Here is a 17998-nt window from a genome sequence, read left to right as displayed (position 1 = left end):
TCCAGGCTGTCCTGGGCTAAATCCCTCCTTCCCTCTGCTATTTTGTGGTTCTGCAGTTCTAGAATTTGTTCAGAGCCATTTTTATAGGATTTTGGAGGGACCTGGCGGGGAGCTTAGGCACGTCCATAAGAATGAATTTCAAAGAGATTTCTGGTGGGAAGGGTACTAGGAACTCAAAGACTCAATAAAGTCTTCCTGGGGAATATGGCACTTGAGCCAAGCATTCAAGGAAACTGAATTTAAGAGGCAGAAATGAAGGGAAAGTGAGTTCCAAAAATGGGGGACATCCAGTACCAAGGTGTGGAGACAGAAAATAGAAAGAAAATGTGAAAAGGCCAGACTCACAGGACAGTAGAATGTATAAAAGAGAATAGTGTGTAGTAAAGCTAGGAAACTACGTTAGAGTCTGGTTGGGGAGGGTTCTAAATGCTGAAGGTAAGAGTTTGTATTTGATCCTAGACTTAATAGGTCAGCACGGGGGTTTCTTAAGTAGAGGAGCAGATGTGTAGATGGACGAAGTAGAGGGGAGTGGAGAGAGACTTGAGGTAGTGAGGCCAATTTGAAGGCTATTGTAATGGTCCAGGTTAAAGGTAATGAAATTCTAAACTCCTAGGGTTGCTATGTGAGTGGGGAGAATGAGACTAAGGCAAGTGATGCAGAATAAGAAACAACAAGACATATTCACTGACTAGACAGGTGGAGTGAGTGAGAAGGAGTCAAGGATGATATTGATGTTTGGAACCTAGGTGACTAGAAGGATAATGTTATTCTATAGGAAAATTTGGAAGGGGGGTTGTTCACAGGGGAAAGACAATACATATTGAGTTGGGATTCCCAGAAAATGTTAGTTAATGCATGTTAGTGTGACTGTGAGTCTTTATTGGTGTATGTGTGTGTATGTATATATACATATATATATATATATATACACATATATACACATATATATATATATGTGTATATATATGTATTTGTGTGTGTATATATATATATATATATATATATATATATATATACACATACATACATACAGAGGGAGACAGAGACAGCTAAAGTGCCTACACCTACAGAGGCCAATCCTGATCCCTCCCACTAGCTAAAAGAATTAGTTTGCATTTACTCTGTAAACCTAATGTACCTATCTGTGTTGTTCATTTTGTTTCCTTCCACTCACAAAATGTAAGCTGCCAGAGGGCAGGGGCTATTTCATTTATGTATTGTGTTTGGTACTGTGACATTTAAAAAGGTTTAAGAGGCATGGTTCCTCGATAATTTAATCATTTTATCAATAGTATCAGCAAGTTTACTAATAAAAGGATGGTCATTTTGCTCTCTCTCTTAGACCAAAGACAATCATAGAGGCGGGCTCACAGTTTTATACCCTTGGAAGAGTAGGTGTACCTCAGGGTGGGAATCAACCCTGATTGATTAACAATTAATGAGAGAATGAATATTATAATGAGGGGCTGAGAGTAACATCTTGTCACCCTTGGACAGAGACTATGTCTATACCCACACCACCACAGCCTTGGGTAATTTAGACAAGAGGGTCTATCTCCACCCAAGTTTGATTAAGTGGAATTTACCTTAGACTAGACATTCCTTGTACTCTTGGGTTGGGTCCTATAGAGAAGGTTAACTCAGTCATCAGAGACTGAGATCTTGAAAATAGAAAAAGAGAATTCTCAATCTCCCCAAATCATTACTTAATAATAATTTCTTTCATTACATTATAGATGCTTAATATTTGCTCATTGGATCAGTGAATAAATAGTGATGAATGAGTTTGTCCCTTTTCATTGAAGTTCACTCAAATTGGAAAGTACAATTACCTGTGAACTCAGAAATTCTAAGCTTTATGAAAAAGCCAGAAGACCCAGATTTGGAATTTTGGTAAGTGCTTCAGTTGCTTGTACCTTGAAGTATTGAAAGACTGTGATTATAATTGTAATAATTTTAATACAAATAAGTATTATTGGTCATAATAATAGTATAATAAGTACCAGAAAGAGCTTGGCTCAATTTCTGCCTCCAACATATACTAACTAGGTTATCTTGGTTTGCCCAAGTCACTAAACCTCTCATTATTCTAGGTAATTTTCTAAGACTCTGCAGAGCTGCAGAGAAGGTGCCAATATGCATTGGTAGATGGAGTGTCTTCATTCACAGAGTGCCTGATACCAATTAAATCACAGGTCCAATCCATACACCAATTATTATTTAAAATAGAGGGGGTACAACAGATGTGAAGCTCTGATTCTGTTGCTCTCTTCCTAAAGGTTTCCTTTTTGGCAAGTTTAAGACTACTGGTTAGTCCCCAGCCCTGTGCTTGGAGAAAAAGGTTTAATCAAGAGAAAACATTTCCATTTCCTTGATCAGTTAAGAAGGCAGAATGTTAGCAGAGGCTGGTGTTGAACAAGTTAACATCCAAAGTCTCTTCAACACCTGTTGTTCTGGATTTCTAACTACCTAATGTATCTTTCTAGATGACATTGTCTTTGCCATTCAATGCCTGGGAAACGATTTGTTAGACAGATAATACACAAGAAGCACTGGAGGCTTCACACTCCAGCCTCTAACAAGTTTACTCTTGAGCTGGTCAGACAGGAAAGACAACTTCAAAGGGGTTAATAATAAGCTTTATTCTAGTCTGCTTTACTCCAATACAGTATTGCTGATAACGGAAGCACTATAAACTCCTACAGTATTCCCTAATCACCCTTCTTGCAGGGGCTGGCAAGGAGGGGGCAACTATCCTTACATCTTGATGGGGTCAATCGAGACAGGCACACCACAACTTGTGCATTCAACCATAAAGGGTTCTCCTAAATCCCCTTGGGCCTCAATGGGGGCCATTTGAGGCAAACACAGATTCCCCCCTTCCAAGCCTTGATGGGGGCCAATCAAGGCACACAGCATTCCAGCTTGTGCATTCAACCATAAAGGCTCACTGGCCACTGACCACGTGTTTTATAGGACATCAGACAAAGAAGGCATATTGCCAGCAATAGTTTCACAAGTTTGCATCACCTCATCCCTATATCTCTCTCACTGTGCAGTCACATTGGATGTTTACAGTATGAGCACACATGTTTATATTATCTATCCTTATATAATGCTATGCAAGCATGGTAGAGATGTTTTGAACCATGAGCCTGGGAACACATATCTAATACCTGGTAAACAGAGATTATTATGGCCACAGATCCTGGGAAACTGAGGTTGTTATGGCCATAGGTCCTGGGAAACTAAACCCTATGAAATAATAACAAAAATCTACTTTACACACACTAAAATCTACCTTCCTTACACTAAAATTGACCTTACTTACACTATTCCAATTAGGATAGTGGAAGTAGTAATAGAGAAATAATGAAAAAGATCATGACTCCAATTTTTCTTTGTTTCAGATCCCTCAGAAGCCATCTATTTAGTTCTTCCAGGCTCATATAAACTAGCTTATGTGCATGAAGATGGCCAGGGTGAGTTTATGTGTATATATGCCGTTGACTTGCTATTTAGAGATGAAGTAGGATAGATAATTGTGTAACAAGTCTTAGGAAAGATTCTCCAAATCTAAATATCAAATATGTCTCAAGTTGCAATTCAGGATGAAGGTGCCTAGTAGGTTACAGGTAACTATTAGTCTGATGAGGTATCAGGTAGAAATCTGGCATGAGCTTTCCTGCCTCCAGAAAGATCACTTTGGGCTGAGGTAGAAGCAAATATGAAGACAAGATGACTTTCTTGTAGAGCTAGAGAGAGGAGAACTGAAGCCAAGAAGGGGATAAAATTCAAGGTTAGGAAGACACACTAAAAACTGAAGCATCTTTGCTGGGGAGCAGCAGAAGCTGAATTATGTTACTGTACTGGGTACCTGCAATTATAGTCCTAGATACTGATTCCCCCTCTGTCCCCAAGCCCGAAATAAAACTGCTTCCATTGCATGAAAATGCCTGACCTTAGTATGTACATCTGTCTAAGTCAATTTTAGTCTGGCAACTGAGGAAATGAATGGATGAGAGAAAAACAAAGGAAGACTAGCTCCAGCAGGGTTCCTACACTGGCCATTTTCCCATCCAGACCCTAACCCTAACTCCTCATAAACAGCCTTGCCAGGGCTGCTTTGATTTCTCGGTTCTGCAGACTATAGATGTAGGGGTTTAGTGTTGGAGCCACCACAGAAAACATGACTATGGCCACAAGTTCTTGGTCTTCCTTTTGGCCCTCAGCCTGGCTTGGGGTCTTCAGGTAGACAGACACTACAGTTCCATAGAAAAGAAGAACAACTGTTAGATGGGATCCACAAGTGGAAAATGCCTTGCGGAAACCCCCAGGGGCTTGAACCTGACAAACAGCAGCTCCAATGAAGACATAAGAGGCCATAATACAAACAGCAGGCACAAGGATTACAAATCCACCCTCAACTATAGCTACCAGGTAGTTGAGGGAGGTGTCAGAGCAGGCAAGATGTAACAAAGGATAGATATCACAGAAAAAGTATAGGAGAGCATGATTGCTACAGAAGGTGAGATGAGCAAGGAGGGATGTGTGGAGCAGAGAATGCACAGCTGTGCCTAACCACACAGCCCCCAAGAGCATTATACAGCGTGGCAGGGTCACCACAGTAGTATAGTGCAGTGGTTTGCATATGGCAACATATCTGTCCCATGCCATGGCAGCTAACACATAGCTGTCCACATTGCCTGCCATCAGAAAAAAGAAGACTTGGGACAGGCAGGCTGAATGGGTGATTGTCTGGTCCCCTGTCAGCAGGGCATAGAGGAGCCTGGGCACTGTGGTGGAGGTGAAGCAAAGATCTGCCAGGGACAGGTTGACCAAGAACACGTACATAGGTGTATGGAGGCGTGGGTCTGAGACAACAGCAACAAGGATTAGCAGGTTCCCCAAGAGAGCTGCCAGGTATAGGGCCAGGAACAGTGGGAACAGGAGTTCTTGGTGACTGGAGAAGGCCAAGAGGAGGAACTCATAGGTGCTGGTCTGATTTTCCATTGTTATGTTGCTGCTGCTTCTGAGCCTGGATTGGGGAGATGAAGAGATGGACTGAGAGAGAATCCCACAGCTAATCCACCCACAGGGCTGAACATTTAACCTCATTATGGCCTTTTGAAAATATGTTTCATAGCCTGAAGAGAATTCAAAGACTTTTCAGCTATGGAAACATCATTGGAGTAAGTGTGTAAGCTCTAAAGAGCACTGATATCATCAAGTCATATGCAAAATATATGTTGTTAAGTCATGGTAGCAAAAAAAAAAGTCCTTATTTCTCACAGAGGGCCTAACACAGTGTCCTACACCCCTACTTTCCCTGGAATGAATGCCCATGTCCCAACACATTTCCAGTTGCTTCTGGAATGTATCCACTGACGTTGACCATTAGCCAACTGCCTCTAGGATAGTCATACTGTAAATGAATACTACAGACAGGAAAGGGGTGATACAGCCAGCTATGACGCAGACTCACTTCTTGCAGATTATCTTTATTCCTTTATAGACCTGTACCCCAAATATTCTGGGGTTCTAGTCTTCACTTGAAAGGGTATCTTCCAGGTTTCTGGGGTACAAAGATTCTCTCTCTGAAGTAAGGAAAAAGCCCCACCATCCCTCAAAGCCCCTGATATATGTTTTGATCAAAATAAAACTTAACTAAATACATCAACTCTGTTCTATGGGGAAAACACTTTTGTTATCAAAGACTAGGGTTTCAGTGTTAAGTCAACCATTTGCTAGCTATGTGACCCTGGGCAAGTCACTCAATATCTGGTCCTGCAAAATCATATTAAGACTTTCCCTACTCTTTTGTAGAGCTGATTAGAGTTATTTCAAACAATTCCTGTGACTTTCCAGACCAAAACACCCTTCTATGGCCACCATTCCATTTTGTCTTCTGTCTCCGTTTAGAATATAAGTTATCTAAGGGCAGGTGCTATATCCCTACCTTCTATTATTACCCTAGAGCTTGGAATATGGTAAATTCTTAATAGAAGGCTTTCATGTATCCACTAATTTTTTATTACACAAATATCAATACATCATGATAATCATTAATAATGTCAAATTGTATCAAGCAGAAGTAGGTACAAAGTTAGGAACTCGTCTTTCCCTCTGAACCCTCTTCTTCTCCTACCAGCCCAGTTACTACAGAAGAAAACACTATCCTCCCAGTTTCTCAGGCTTGCAGTCTTGGAGTCATCCTGGATTCCTCACTCTCTCCCACCTTCCTGCACCCTGTACCCCTAACCAATCTGTTGCCAAAGCCTCTTGGTTTCACCTTTGCAATATCTCTCAAATGTGCCCTCTTCTCTCCCCTGACACTGCCAGCACTGTGATGCAGCCCATCATCACCTGAACCCTGAAATATTGTAATAGCCTGCTTGTGGGTCTGCCTGACTCAAGTCTCTCCCCCACCCCATTCCACCCTTCATTCAGGCACTAAACTGATTTAGCCCTAAAATGCAGGTCCAAATATACCACCCCATACTTGATAAACTCCAGTGGTTCCCTATTGCATGCCAGATCAATCAAAAATCCTCAAGGTCCTTCATAACCTAGCCACCTCTTACTTTTCCAGTCTTGTTACACCTTATTCCTCGACATATACTCTTCAATCCAGTGACACTGGTCTCCTGGCTATTCCAAGAAAAAATCATTTCATCTCTCACGTCCAGGCATTTTCTTTGGCTCTCCCACACACCTGGAATGCTCTCTGTGCTCTGCTTTACCTACCAACTTCCCTGGCTTCCTTTAAATCTCAACTAAAATCCCACCTTTTACTGGCAGCCTTCCCCAACTACTCTTAATTCTAGTGCCTTTCTTCTGTTAAACTTTTCCAATGTATCTTTCATGTAGCTTGATTCGTGTATGTTTGCATGTTGTCTCTTCCATTAGAATGTAAGTTCCTTCAGGACAGGAACTGTCTTTCCTTCTTATTGTACCCCCTGGAACATAGTAGATGCTTAAAAAATGTTTGTTCTTTGTACAAGTATATTGATGTTTGAATTGTTAATATTTCTAACTACTAAAAGCACAAATAAAAAACACTCATAATCCTTATATGAGTTAGAATATAGATAACACTTTCCTTCATAATCTGACTTACAAAAGATGAGTTTAGTCTATAATTTAGTGTTGTTCTTTAATGAATGCATTATAGTTTTTTTTTGCATTTAATTTACACGAGGCATCTTTATATATCTATCTCACAGACTTTTTTCTTTCTTTTTCCCATGGTTCCTGGTGACTCTGGAAGGGAAAGTTAGGCTGACAACTTCATGAAATTCTGCCTCACTTACATCTAGTTTATGTTCAGGTCAAAAAACATCACCTACATCATTTTACTATTTCATTATTTTAAAATTTAGAGACATTTCCATCCCCAATGTTCATATATTGTTCTGATCAGCCCCAGTACATTGACCCTGACATCAACAAGTCATTTTGGTCTTCTTCGAAAAAAAGGAAAACAACATGCATAGTGTAAGCTCCTTGAGAGCTTCAACCCATCTTTCATATTGCTAACATATTTTTCCTCTGCATTGGGATTCTCCTGTTTTTCTCCTGCTCCAAATCCTTTCATGGCTCTCTATTTACAAATGTCTTGGTCTAGCATTTAATCCCTTCCACATTCTCATTCCATCCTACCTTTCTAGGATTAAACTATTTGCATATTCCCTGGACTCTTTCACCACTGTATCTCTGCTCACACAGTTCCTTATCCTTAAATTTCATTCCATTACTGTTAAATTCCTACTCATCACTTAAATCCAGAACAAAAGCCAGTTTTAGAAAGAAGCCTTCCTTGATCCCTCGATCAATAATAAATTTAAGTAATCTGGACCTCTTAATCATCAGCGTTTACAGTTATTTGTACACACACCACTTGATTTAAAACCTTACTGTGATGCCTTATTGTTGTGCAAAGGTTATACCAGCCGAATTCAAATGCTGACAGGTTATGTCAGGCTCAAAGGGCTTCAAGTATGGGCCATAGTTGTATGTCTCTTTTCTGAATATGAGAGCCCTTATGGTGAAGGTTGGACTCCAGCAAGGTGAACTACATTTCTAAAGACCTTGGAACCTGTATCTCTTCACAGTGACAGAAGACATGAAACTTAGTCCAAGACCAGGACTGCATGCTTGGGTGGATGGGGTTTCCTGGAGTTCTGAATAAGGAATGAAGGGAGGTGGTGCTGTTTTCCCCCATACATAAAGTAGGAGCATAATGGCAGCATCTGGCAACTTCCTCAGACACGATCCTCCGAGGGAGACTATGAAAGGTGACAATAAAAGGAACAAGTAGTAAGTCGTAAGACTCTATTTATTATCATAGATGCTTGCACCAACAGCAAGAAAGCTAAGGGGAAAGAGACACTGAGGAACTGAAAAATTGGCATTTCTCACTCCCCTCCCCCTGCCTTATTGCAAAGGGATTCAACTGGCATCCAATCCTAATCATGTCTTTATAATCTGTTAAAAGCTACATCTCCTCACATATACAAAAATATTTATAGCAGCTCTCTTTGTGATTGCCAAGAACTGGAAATTGAGGGGATTCCCATCAATTAGGGAATGACTGTAGAAGTTGTGGTATACGAATGTAATGGAATACTATTGTGCTATAAGAAATGATGAACAGACAGATTTCAGAAAAACCTGGAATGACTTGAATGAACTGATGCTGAGTGAAGAGAGAAAAACCAGGAGAATATTATACACAGTAACAGTCACAGTGTATGGTGACTGATTTTGATAGACTTAGCCCTTCTCAGTCATGCAAGGACCTAAAACAATTCTGAGGGACTCATGATGGAAAAATCCATCCACACTCAGAGAAAGACCTATGGAGTCTGAATGCAGAGTGAAGCAGACTATTTTCCTTTTTTGTTTTGTTTTGCTTTTCTTTCTCATGGTTTCTCCCATTCATTAAAATTCTTCTATACAACATGCCTATTGTGAAAATATGTTTAATAGGAATGTAATGGAGATCCTATATCAGATTGCACACTGTCTTCGGGAGGGAAAGGAGAGGGAGGGGGAGAAAATTTAAAACTTATGGATTTGAGTGTTTAAAACTAAAAATAAATAAATTAACTAATAAAATAATTAAAAGCAAAAAGAAATAATAAAATATAAAAGCTATGTCTGTCTGAGCTGATATTGTCTCTCATAAATACCTGTGGTTGACCTTGTCCTTGTACTTTTATGAATTCTTTCGTTGAGAGCATGAGAGTAAGGGACAACATTGGTAGCCACAAAGGAGAGAGTGGCCTTTCTAAGTGCAGGCCTGGGATCCCAACCCTGTTAAAGAGGTGTTTTTTTTTCCTCTTACTGGGCCCATTGTCACTGGGTCATATACTTAGTAGCTATAATCCCAAGGGCAGAATTGCTATAAAATTGGTCTGTGACTTTTAGGCAGTAATACCTAGGATTATATGAGGACCAGCCTAGCTAAGTTGGGAGAGGCTCAGAACAAGGACAGTCAAAGAATGGTTAGTTATTCAGTTTAGCAACTCCCAAAGACTATCCACCAAATTGTGGAGTTGTGACTGTTTTTGTTATAAGTAGTATTCATATTGACAAAATCAAAGATAATTGATCCATTTTAATTGGCAACTATGCTATGTCCCCTGACTAAGCAAAATGTGTCTTCTCTAAACTTTGTGTGTTCTTCAGTACTCATTATAGTATTGTATAACAACAAATAGTTACAAACACAAAAAGGAATTCTTGGAAGAAATTAAAAAAAGAATTAAAAAATCAAAAAAGACTGAGGAAAAATTAAAAAAAAAACAATCCAAGAAAATCATGAAAAGAAAATTAACCAGTTGGAAAAAAGAAGTCCAACCCCTTAAGAAAATAACTCCTTTAAAAGTAGAATTGGGTAAGTGAATTGAAATATGTTATAAGACACTGAGAAATCATAAAAACAGAAAAAATAGAAGAGAATCTGAAACCTCATTAGAAAAAAAAATTGGTCTGTAGAACAGATCAAGGAGAGACAACATAAGGATTGTCAGACTACCTGAAAGTTGTGATCAAAAAAAGTATCTGGATACAATATTCCAAGAATATTCCAAAATTCCAATTAAGGAAAATTGACCTGAAGCTCTAGAACAAGAAGATAAAGTAGAAACAGGGGGGAAAATCTACTGTTCACCACCTGAAAGCAATCCCAGGAAGAAAACTTACAAGAATGTCATACCCAAGTTTCAAAACTCCCTGGCCAAGGAGAAATATCACAAACAACAAGAAAAAAAACAAGAAACAATTGAAATACTCTGGAAATACAATCAGGATTTCATAAGACCAAGCAGTTTCTATTCTAAAAGACTATAAGTCATGGAACATTATATTTCAGGGAGGAAAAGAGCTGGGACTGCATCCAAGAATAACTTGCCCAGCCAAATTGAGTATATTCCTGAATGAAAAAAAAAGACATTTGACAAACTGAAAGACTTTCAGGTATTTGTAACAAAAAGACCAGAATTCAAGGGAAAATTAAATATAAAAGATCCAGAAGAAATGTAAGGAAAACATTAAAGACAAATTATAAGGCATACACATACACACACACAACCCATAAAATCAATATTATTAAAATTGTCATCATTACTAAGGCAATTTAAAAGAAAGGTTGGGGATTAGTTTTGTATGATGGAATGATTCTAAAAATCAAAATTGGGAAAGGTAAAAGGAAGCAACTATATTATTAAAATGGGGCATAAAAGGAAGAACTAATACAGCAGAAGCAAATGGGGGGGAGGGCTAGTATGTTGAAACCTTACTGTACTGTAAACTGGGTTGAAGAAGAAACAATGTGTACATCTGGAAGTGTGTTAGAAGTCTTCTGAATATATAGAAATCTGAGAAAACTGGGGTACAGGGTGAAGGAGGGACTTTGAGAGGAATGGATGGATTGGGATTGGTGGGGGTGAAGGGAGGGAATGAGAGCTCTTGGAGGGGTGGGTGAAGCGTGGGGTGGGAAGATTAAGGGGAGAAGATAAGATAACAGGAATAAGGTGAAAAGAGAGGCTGAGAAAGAAAGTAATGGGTAAAAATAAGATGTAGGGAAATTCACAAATAGTAATTATAACTTTGAATGGGAATGGAATATTTATAGCACTTCTCTTTGTGGCGGCCAAGAACTAGAAATTGCAGAGATCCTCATCAATTGGGGAATGGTTAAATGAGTTGTAGTGTATGATTGTAAAGGAATACAACTGTGCCATAACAAATGATGAGATCAATGATCTTAGAAAGGCATGGAAAGACTTGTATGAAAAGAGGAAGAGTGAAGTGAGCAGAACCAAGCAAACACTGTATATAGTAACAGCAATGTTGTTTTAAGCTTGACTTTGAGTGACTAAGTCATTTTGACTATTATAAATGCACAGATTAAAAATAAAGGCAATGTGAAGAAAGATACTATCTGCATCCAGAGAAAGAACTGATAAATGGAAGTATGTACAGAATAAGTTTACATATTTATACTTATTTGTGTCTAATAGTAACCATCTCTAGGATGGAGGTGGCATAGGGAAGAAAAAAAGGAAAAAAGTAATTTACATAACAACTTTGTTGTACATTTGGAGGGAATGGCAAGCTGTTCATGATAGATTTGCAGTTTCATGTGCAATCATCTTTTTTAATGTAATGTACTGTGTTATAGTCATGCTTGTTTTGTTCTGTGAATTGAAGATTAAATAAATCTAAGAAAAGAAAGGTTTGGCTAATGTTATCCTATGTAGCTTCCTGAACTTTTAAATTCTAGAGGCTTAATACTTTTTAAAAATTTAATAAAATTGATCAGAGACAGAAGAGTAAGCCACTAAGTGCACAGGCTATCAGTCTACAAGAACAATTTGAAACCAAGATGTGAATTGATCAGAAAAGCACTTTCTCACTTCTTCCTAAACATACATATCTTCAACATCCTGACAGACTGCAGTACGTATCTGCCTTTGAAATGAACAGGAAAGCTAAAACAACAGTCAGAAAAATGTCATTTATTTTGGCCCCCAGGCCTCTCTCCTCCTATGGGGTGTACCTTGTACTTTTACTCTACTTCAGCCCTATGGTTCAGCCTCCAAAACTATTTCTAACCCCTCTCCAACCCCAACACACATTTCAAGCAAAGAAAGGGTCATTTGATCTCGTTACTTGAGAAGGCTTGCAATTCTCACTCTATGCTCAACATTTCCTTCTTGTAGGATAAGCCAAAATCTAAATCATTTTTGAAAAGAACTTCCAGAAACTCAGGCCCCTCCCCCCACTCCTCTAGCCTCAGTCATCTAAACTTCATTCACTAAGCAAAGCACTTGTTGACTTTCCATAAACTTTCAGAGATGCCTACCTTGGCTCTAATCCACATATGGAAGTCAGTTTCAAAATATTGTCCCCTAACCCAGCAACTTTTCAAAGATTAGAGGTCAGAGATGAAGTGGAGAGAATGAGGATAGAGGAGATGAGAGAGAGCATAAGACACTTCCCTACCTTCATGCCACAGTGCCCTGCCAAAAGGCAGAATTGGGAATACTAATCAGGCCAGTCATCAGGAGTTGGCTCTGGAAGGGGATGGGGATCGAGGGCCTCTAGTTCCTTCTCTTATTCTCAAGGGCCTCTCTCAATGTTTTCTCCCTTCACTCTGTTTCCCATTACCATGCCCTTAGCTCCCCCAGAGGCCTCATTAAAAAGAGCATGAAAACACCAGACATCCCCAGACATCCTCTGTTGGGGCCCAGGATTTCATGGCAGCCTATACTTTCTGCCTCTTTAACCCAAGACAGTTCTCACACTATGGCTGGTTTCCCTTTATTGTTCTTTCTCCTCTCTTTCAAAAGTCCAATGGAGGGGTGTTGACCCACAGCCTCAAGGCCACATATAGCCCTCTATGTTCTCAAGTGCAGCCCTTTGACTGAATCCAAACTTCACAGAACAAACCCCCTTAATAAAAGGATTTTCTCTCTAAAACTTGGACTCATTCAAAAGGCTGCACCAAAGGACCTAGAAGGGCACATGTGTCCTCAAGGCTGCAGGTTCTCCACCCCTGGTCCAGTGTTAGTTCACTTAATTCTGGTTGCCAACATCTGTCCTTCTAACAGGGTTTTTGTCTTCCTAGTCCTCTTGTGAAAAAGGATATAGTTTTATAATTTCTTTCTCTACTATATTGTACATTACTGAAGTAAAATAGACATATAGAAAAATAAAGGATTTCAAGAAGTCAAAATTCTCACAGATAAACTCTACCCAGGTTGGAGTCATTTATTCATTCAACTGCAAATTACTAAAAGTTTATTCTATAATACAACAAATATTTATTAAGAAACTATAGTGTCAGACATCGTGCTTAACACTAAGGATACAAGGAAAGACATGAAAAAACCAGTTCTCTCATTTTATTTGGGATGACAAAAAGCACATATACAGGTATACACAAAATGGATGTGAGGCAAATGGGTGCAAAGTTAGGGTGTTGTCAGTTGTAGGGGAAGGGGATGTCTGGAAAGGTTCTTGCTGGCCCTAAAATTTTTATTAACTTACAATTCCTTTTGTAGAGCTACAGAGGCACCAGTTGTGGAAACCTTGAAGAGCAGGCTTAAAAATTCAACTTTACTAATAAACAATAAGAAATCTTTGGATGGTTTTGAGCATAAGAAAGACATAGACAGAAGAACTAGCAGAAGTATGAACTAGAGATCGAAGCTAGTTGAGAATGGAGTAAGAAAGACTGCTTTAAAGATAAATATTGTTTTATTGCCACAACAAAAACAACTACAAATACACACAGTGGTTATCTTTCATCCTTTTTTTAAAAATTTATTTATTTTAAGTTATCAACATTTACTTCCATAAGATTTGGAATTCCAAATCTTCTCCCCCTCCCACCAAACCCCCCACCCCAAGGTGGCATGCAATCTGATACAGGCTCTACATATATATTCAAATTAAACATATTTTCACATTAGTCATGCTGCAAAGAAGCATTAGAACCAGTTAGAGGAACCACAAGAAAGAAGAAACAAAACATAAAAAGAGCAAACAGTATGCTTCAATCTGCATTCAGACACCATAGGTTTTTCTCTAGATGTGGCTAGCATTTTTCATCATGAGTCTTTTGGAGTTGTCTTAGATCCTTGCATTGCTGAGAAGAGCTAAATCTTTCAAAGTTGGTCATAGCATAATGTTGCTGTTACAGTATACAACGTTCTCCTGGTTCTGCTCACTTCATTCAGCATCAGTTTATGTAAGTCTTGCCAGGTTTTTCTGAAGTCCTCCTGTTCATCAATTCTTATGGAACAGTAGTATTCTGTTACATTCATATACCACAATTGTTTAGCCGTTCCCCAATTGATGGGCTTCCCTTCAATTTCTATTTCTTGGTCACCACAAAAAAGAGCTGCTATAAATGTTTTTGTATATGTAGATCTTTCTGCCATTTTGATGATCTCTTTGGGATACAAACCTAGAAGTGGTATTGCTGGGTCAAAGGGTATGCACAGTTTTATAATCCTTTGGGCATAGTTCCAAATTGCTCTCTAGAATGGCTGGATCAGTTCACAATTCCACCAACAATGCATTAGTGTTCCAATTTTCCCCACATCCTCTCCAACATTTGTCATTTTCCTGTTTTGTCATCTTAACCAATCTGATAGGTGTGATGTGGTACCTCAGAGTTGTTTTGATTTTTATTTCTCTAATCAGTAGTGATTTAGAGCATTTTTTTTTCATATGGCAATAGATATCTTCAATTTCTTCATCTGAAAGCTGCTTGTTCCCATCCTTTGACCATTTATCACTTGGGGAATGACCTGTATTCTTATAGATTTGATTCAGTTCTTTATGTATTTTAGAAATGAGGCCTTGGTTGGAGATACTGGATGGAAAAATTATTTCCCGGCTTTCTGCTCCACTTCTAATCTTGGTTTCATGGCTTTGTTTGTGCAAAACCTTTTCAATTTGATGTAATAAAAATTATCTATTTTGCATTTCATAATGTTCTCTGTCTCTTGTTTAGTCATAAATTCTTCTCTTCTCTATAGATTTGACAGGTAAACTATTCCTGGTTCTCCTAATTTGCTTATAGTAGCACCCTTTACGTCTAAATTGGCCTTATCTTGGTACAAAGTATAAAATATTGGTCTATGCCTAGTTTCAGCCATATTGTTTTCCAGTTTTCCCAGCAGTTTTTGTCAAACAGTGAGTTCTTATCCCAGAATATAGAGCCTTTGGGTTTATCAGACAGTAGATTACTGCAGTCATTAACTACTGTATCTCGTGTGCCTAACTTGTACAACTAATCCACCACTCTAATTGTTAGCCATTATGAAGTAGTTTTGATGATTGCTGCTTTATAATACAGTTTTAGATCTGGTATAGCTAGACCACCTTCCCTTGCATTTCTTTTCATTAATTCCCTTGATATTCTGGACCTTTTGTTCTTCCAGATGAATTTTGTTATTATTTTTTCTAGCTCTATAAAATAATTTTTTGGAGTTTGATTGGTATGGCATTGAATAAGTAAAATAATTTAGGTAGAATTGTCATTTTTATTATATTAGCTTAGCCTACTCATGAACAACTGATATTTTTCCAATTATTTAGATCTGCTATTATTTGTGTGGAAAGTGTTTTCTAATTATATTCATATAATTTCTTGGTTTTTCTTGGCAGGTAGACTCATAAATATTTTGTATTCTCCACAGTTACTTTAAATGGAATTTTTCTCTCTATCTTTTGCTGCTGGGCTTTGTTAGTAATATATGAAAATGCCGATGGTTTATGTGGATTTATTTTATATGTCGCAACTTTCCTAAAGTTGTTTATTATTTGAAGTAGTTTCTTAGTTGATTCTCTAGGTTTCTCTAAGTATACTATCATATCATCTGCAAAGAGTGATAATTTTGTTTCCTCATTGCCTATTCTAATGCCTTCAATTTCTTTTTCTTCCCTTATAGCTAAAGCTAACACTTCTAGAACATTATTGTATAACAGTGGTGATAAGGACATCCTTGTTTCACCCTGATCTTATTGGAAATGCTTCTAGCTTATCCCCATTACATATAATGTTTGCTGACAATTTTAGTTATCATTTTAAGGAAGACTCCATTTATCCCTTTGCTCTCTAGTGTTTTTAACAGGAATGGGTGCTGTGTTTGGTTTCCATACCAGCTCATTTTCTGTCTTTGACAGGAAGGTAGGAATTTCCCCATTGAGATGAGAGATAGGAGATGGTGGTGTTGGAACTGGTTTTTCTGGTTGCTTTGGATATGTCATCCCTGAAGATCTTACTAAATTGCTGACTTTGTTAGGAGGAGTAGGTTTCTTGGGTGGTACCTGGGGAGCAGCTGGCTTTGAAGGCTTCTGTTCCAAAGCTGACTTTTCATCCTTTTCTTCAAGCCTAGAAGTAAAATACCTCTCTAAAATGTAGGCTCAGGATTAGGAGCTGGACCCTTGGAAGAGGGGTGGTGGCTTCTTTGGTTTTGGAAAGTCCTTATCTTGTTTGTGTATCTGAATAGCAAAGTTGTCTGGAAACACTCCATCTTTACGGTTAAGTTCACCTTTCTACCATTCTACTTCTCCAGTGTTCTTAGTTATCAAATGGAAGATTTCCCCTTCTTTAAAAGAAAGTTCATTGTCATTAGCACCTTCATGGGTAAATAATATTCTATAATATTCCTTAGCTTTATATCTGCCTTCAATTTCTGCCTTTGCAACTTTTACACTGATACTATGTTGGTCTGAATCCTAGTGTATGAGTAATTAAAGGTTTGTCCAGTTTTCTTTCATCTACTTCATTACTGGATATTCTTGTCCGGAACTTCACTGAGCCTTCTTTAAATATATCTCCAAATTCAATACCCCGAATTTTCTTTGGCTGTGCAACTGATCCAGCTGCAGTTTCCTAGAGAGGTTAAAGGTGAGGTAGGGCTAGTAAAAACAGCCTCTGATTCCTCTTGAGCTTCATGGGCTTCTCCATCATCAGCTATCTCTAATTTCACAAAATTGGAGGGAAACAATTCTGACTTGTTCAAAGTTCCACTCCATCAGCCTTCTTCTACCTCTTCATTAATATCCATAACATCTCCCTGTCTGAACTCTAATTCATCTTCATTTTGTGGAATATACTCATAGAGAACTTTACACTGCAGCTTCTTTACTTTGTTCTTAACATTTCTGGTTAAGGGAAGTGCCTGAATTTCTCCTGCTGGAAGTCCGTAAGTGTTTTTGCTTTGTACAAGACTGGCCACATTTCCAGGCTTATTTTGTTTGAAAGGAAAATTTTCCTCCTTGGGTTCGATCTATTAATCTCCTTAACAAAATTAGTTCCCCTTCTAACCTTCCTTCCTCTTCTAGTTTTTGTTTTGTTTTTTTTTCACATTTCGGATGATATCCCCAACTCGAATGGTCAGTTCATCATCCTATACTGCATTAATCATACTCCACAATATAGTCAGCCATGCTAGGGGCTCCAGCGCGGAGAAGCCTGATAGTAGCGGCTTTTCCTTCTCTTCTTCGGGTAGAGACTTCGTGCAGCATGAGCCGGGTTTCAGTCACAGTGGGTGGTAGGGTGTGCAGGGGCTCAGGTGGGGCGAGGCGGCGAGTCCATCCCCGCCGCGCCTCCCTCCAGCCGGTCCAGTCAGTTAAAGAATCTGAGGGGGAAGAGGAGGCGACGGTGGTGGAGGGGGCAGCGTAGGTGGATGTGGTGGTGGTGGCGGCGGCGGTGGTGGTATTAATGGTGGTGGTGGTGGTGGTGATGGTGGAGGTGGTGGTGTGGTGGTGGATCCTGCTATTCCACACCCTGAGCCGGGGCAGCAGCGGTGGCCACCAAACGCCCTGCCGTCCCTCCCCCCACTCAGTCAGCTTCTTTCCCCTCTCGGACCCCTCTGATGGGTAGCTGGGGAGCTAGACGGTCCAAGCCAGAGGCTGCCTCCACCGCTGCAGCGGCCGGCGTCAGCCAACCCCTCCTGTCTCCAACATA

At 39.2% G+C, this 17998-nt stretch overlaps 2 pseudogenes; both read right to left on the bottom strand.

Moving 5' to 3' along the window:
• The window catches only part of LOC118841651, a 1013973-nt pseudogene that overhangs the window by 440103 nt on the left and 555872 nt on the right, over positions 1-17998 (bottom strand).
• Positions 4093-17478, bottom strand: LOC118841321 (annotated as a pseudogene).

The sequence above is a fragment of the Trichosurus vulpecula genome, chromosome 3, assembly GCF_011100635.1.
Source record: "Trichosurus vulpecula isolate mTriVul1 chromosome 3, mTriVul1.pri, whole genome shotgun sequence".
Lineage (NCBI taxonomy): Eukaryota > Metazoa > Chordata > Mammalia > Diprotodontia > Phalangeridae > Trichosurus > Trichosurus vulpecula.
Note: the sequence above shows the minus strand (reverse complement) of the source record. Positions and strands in the feature narration are given on the sequence as shown.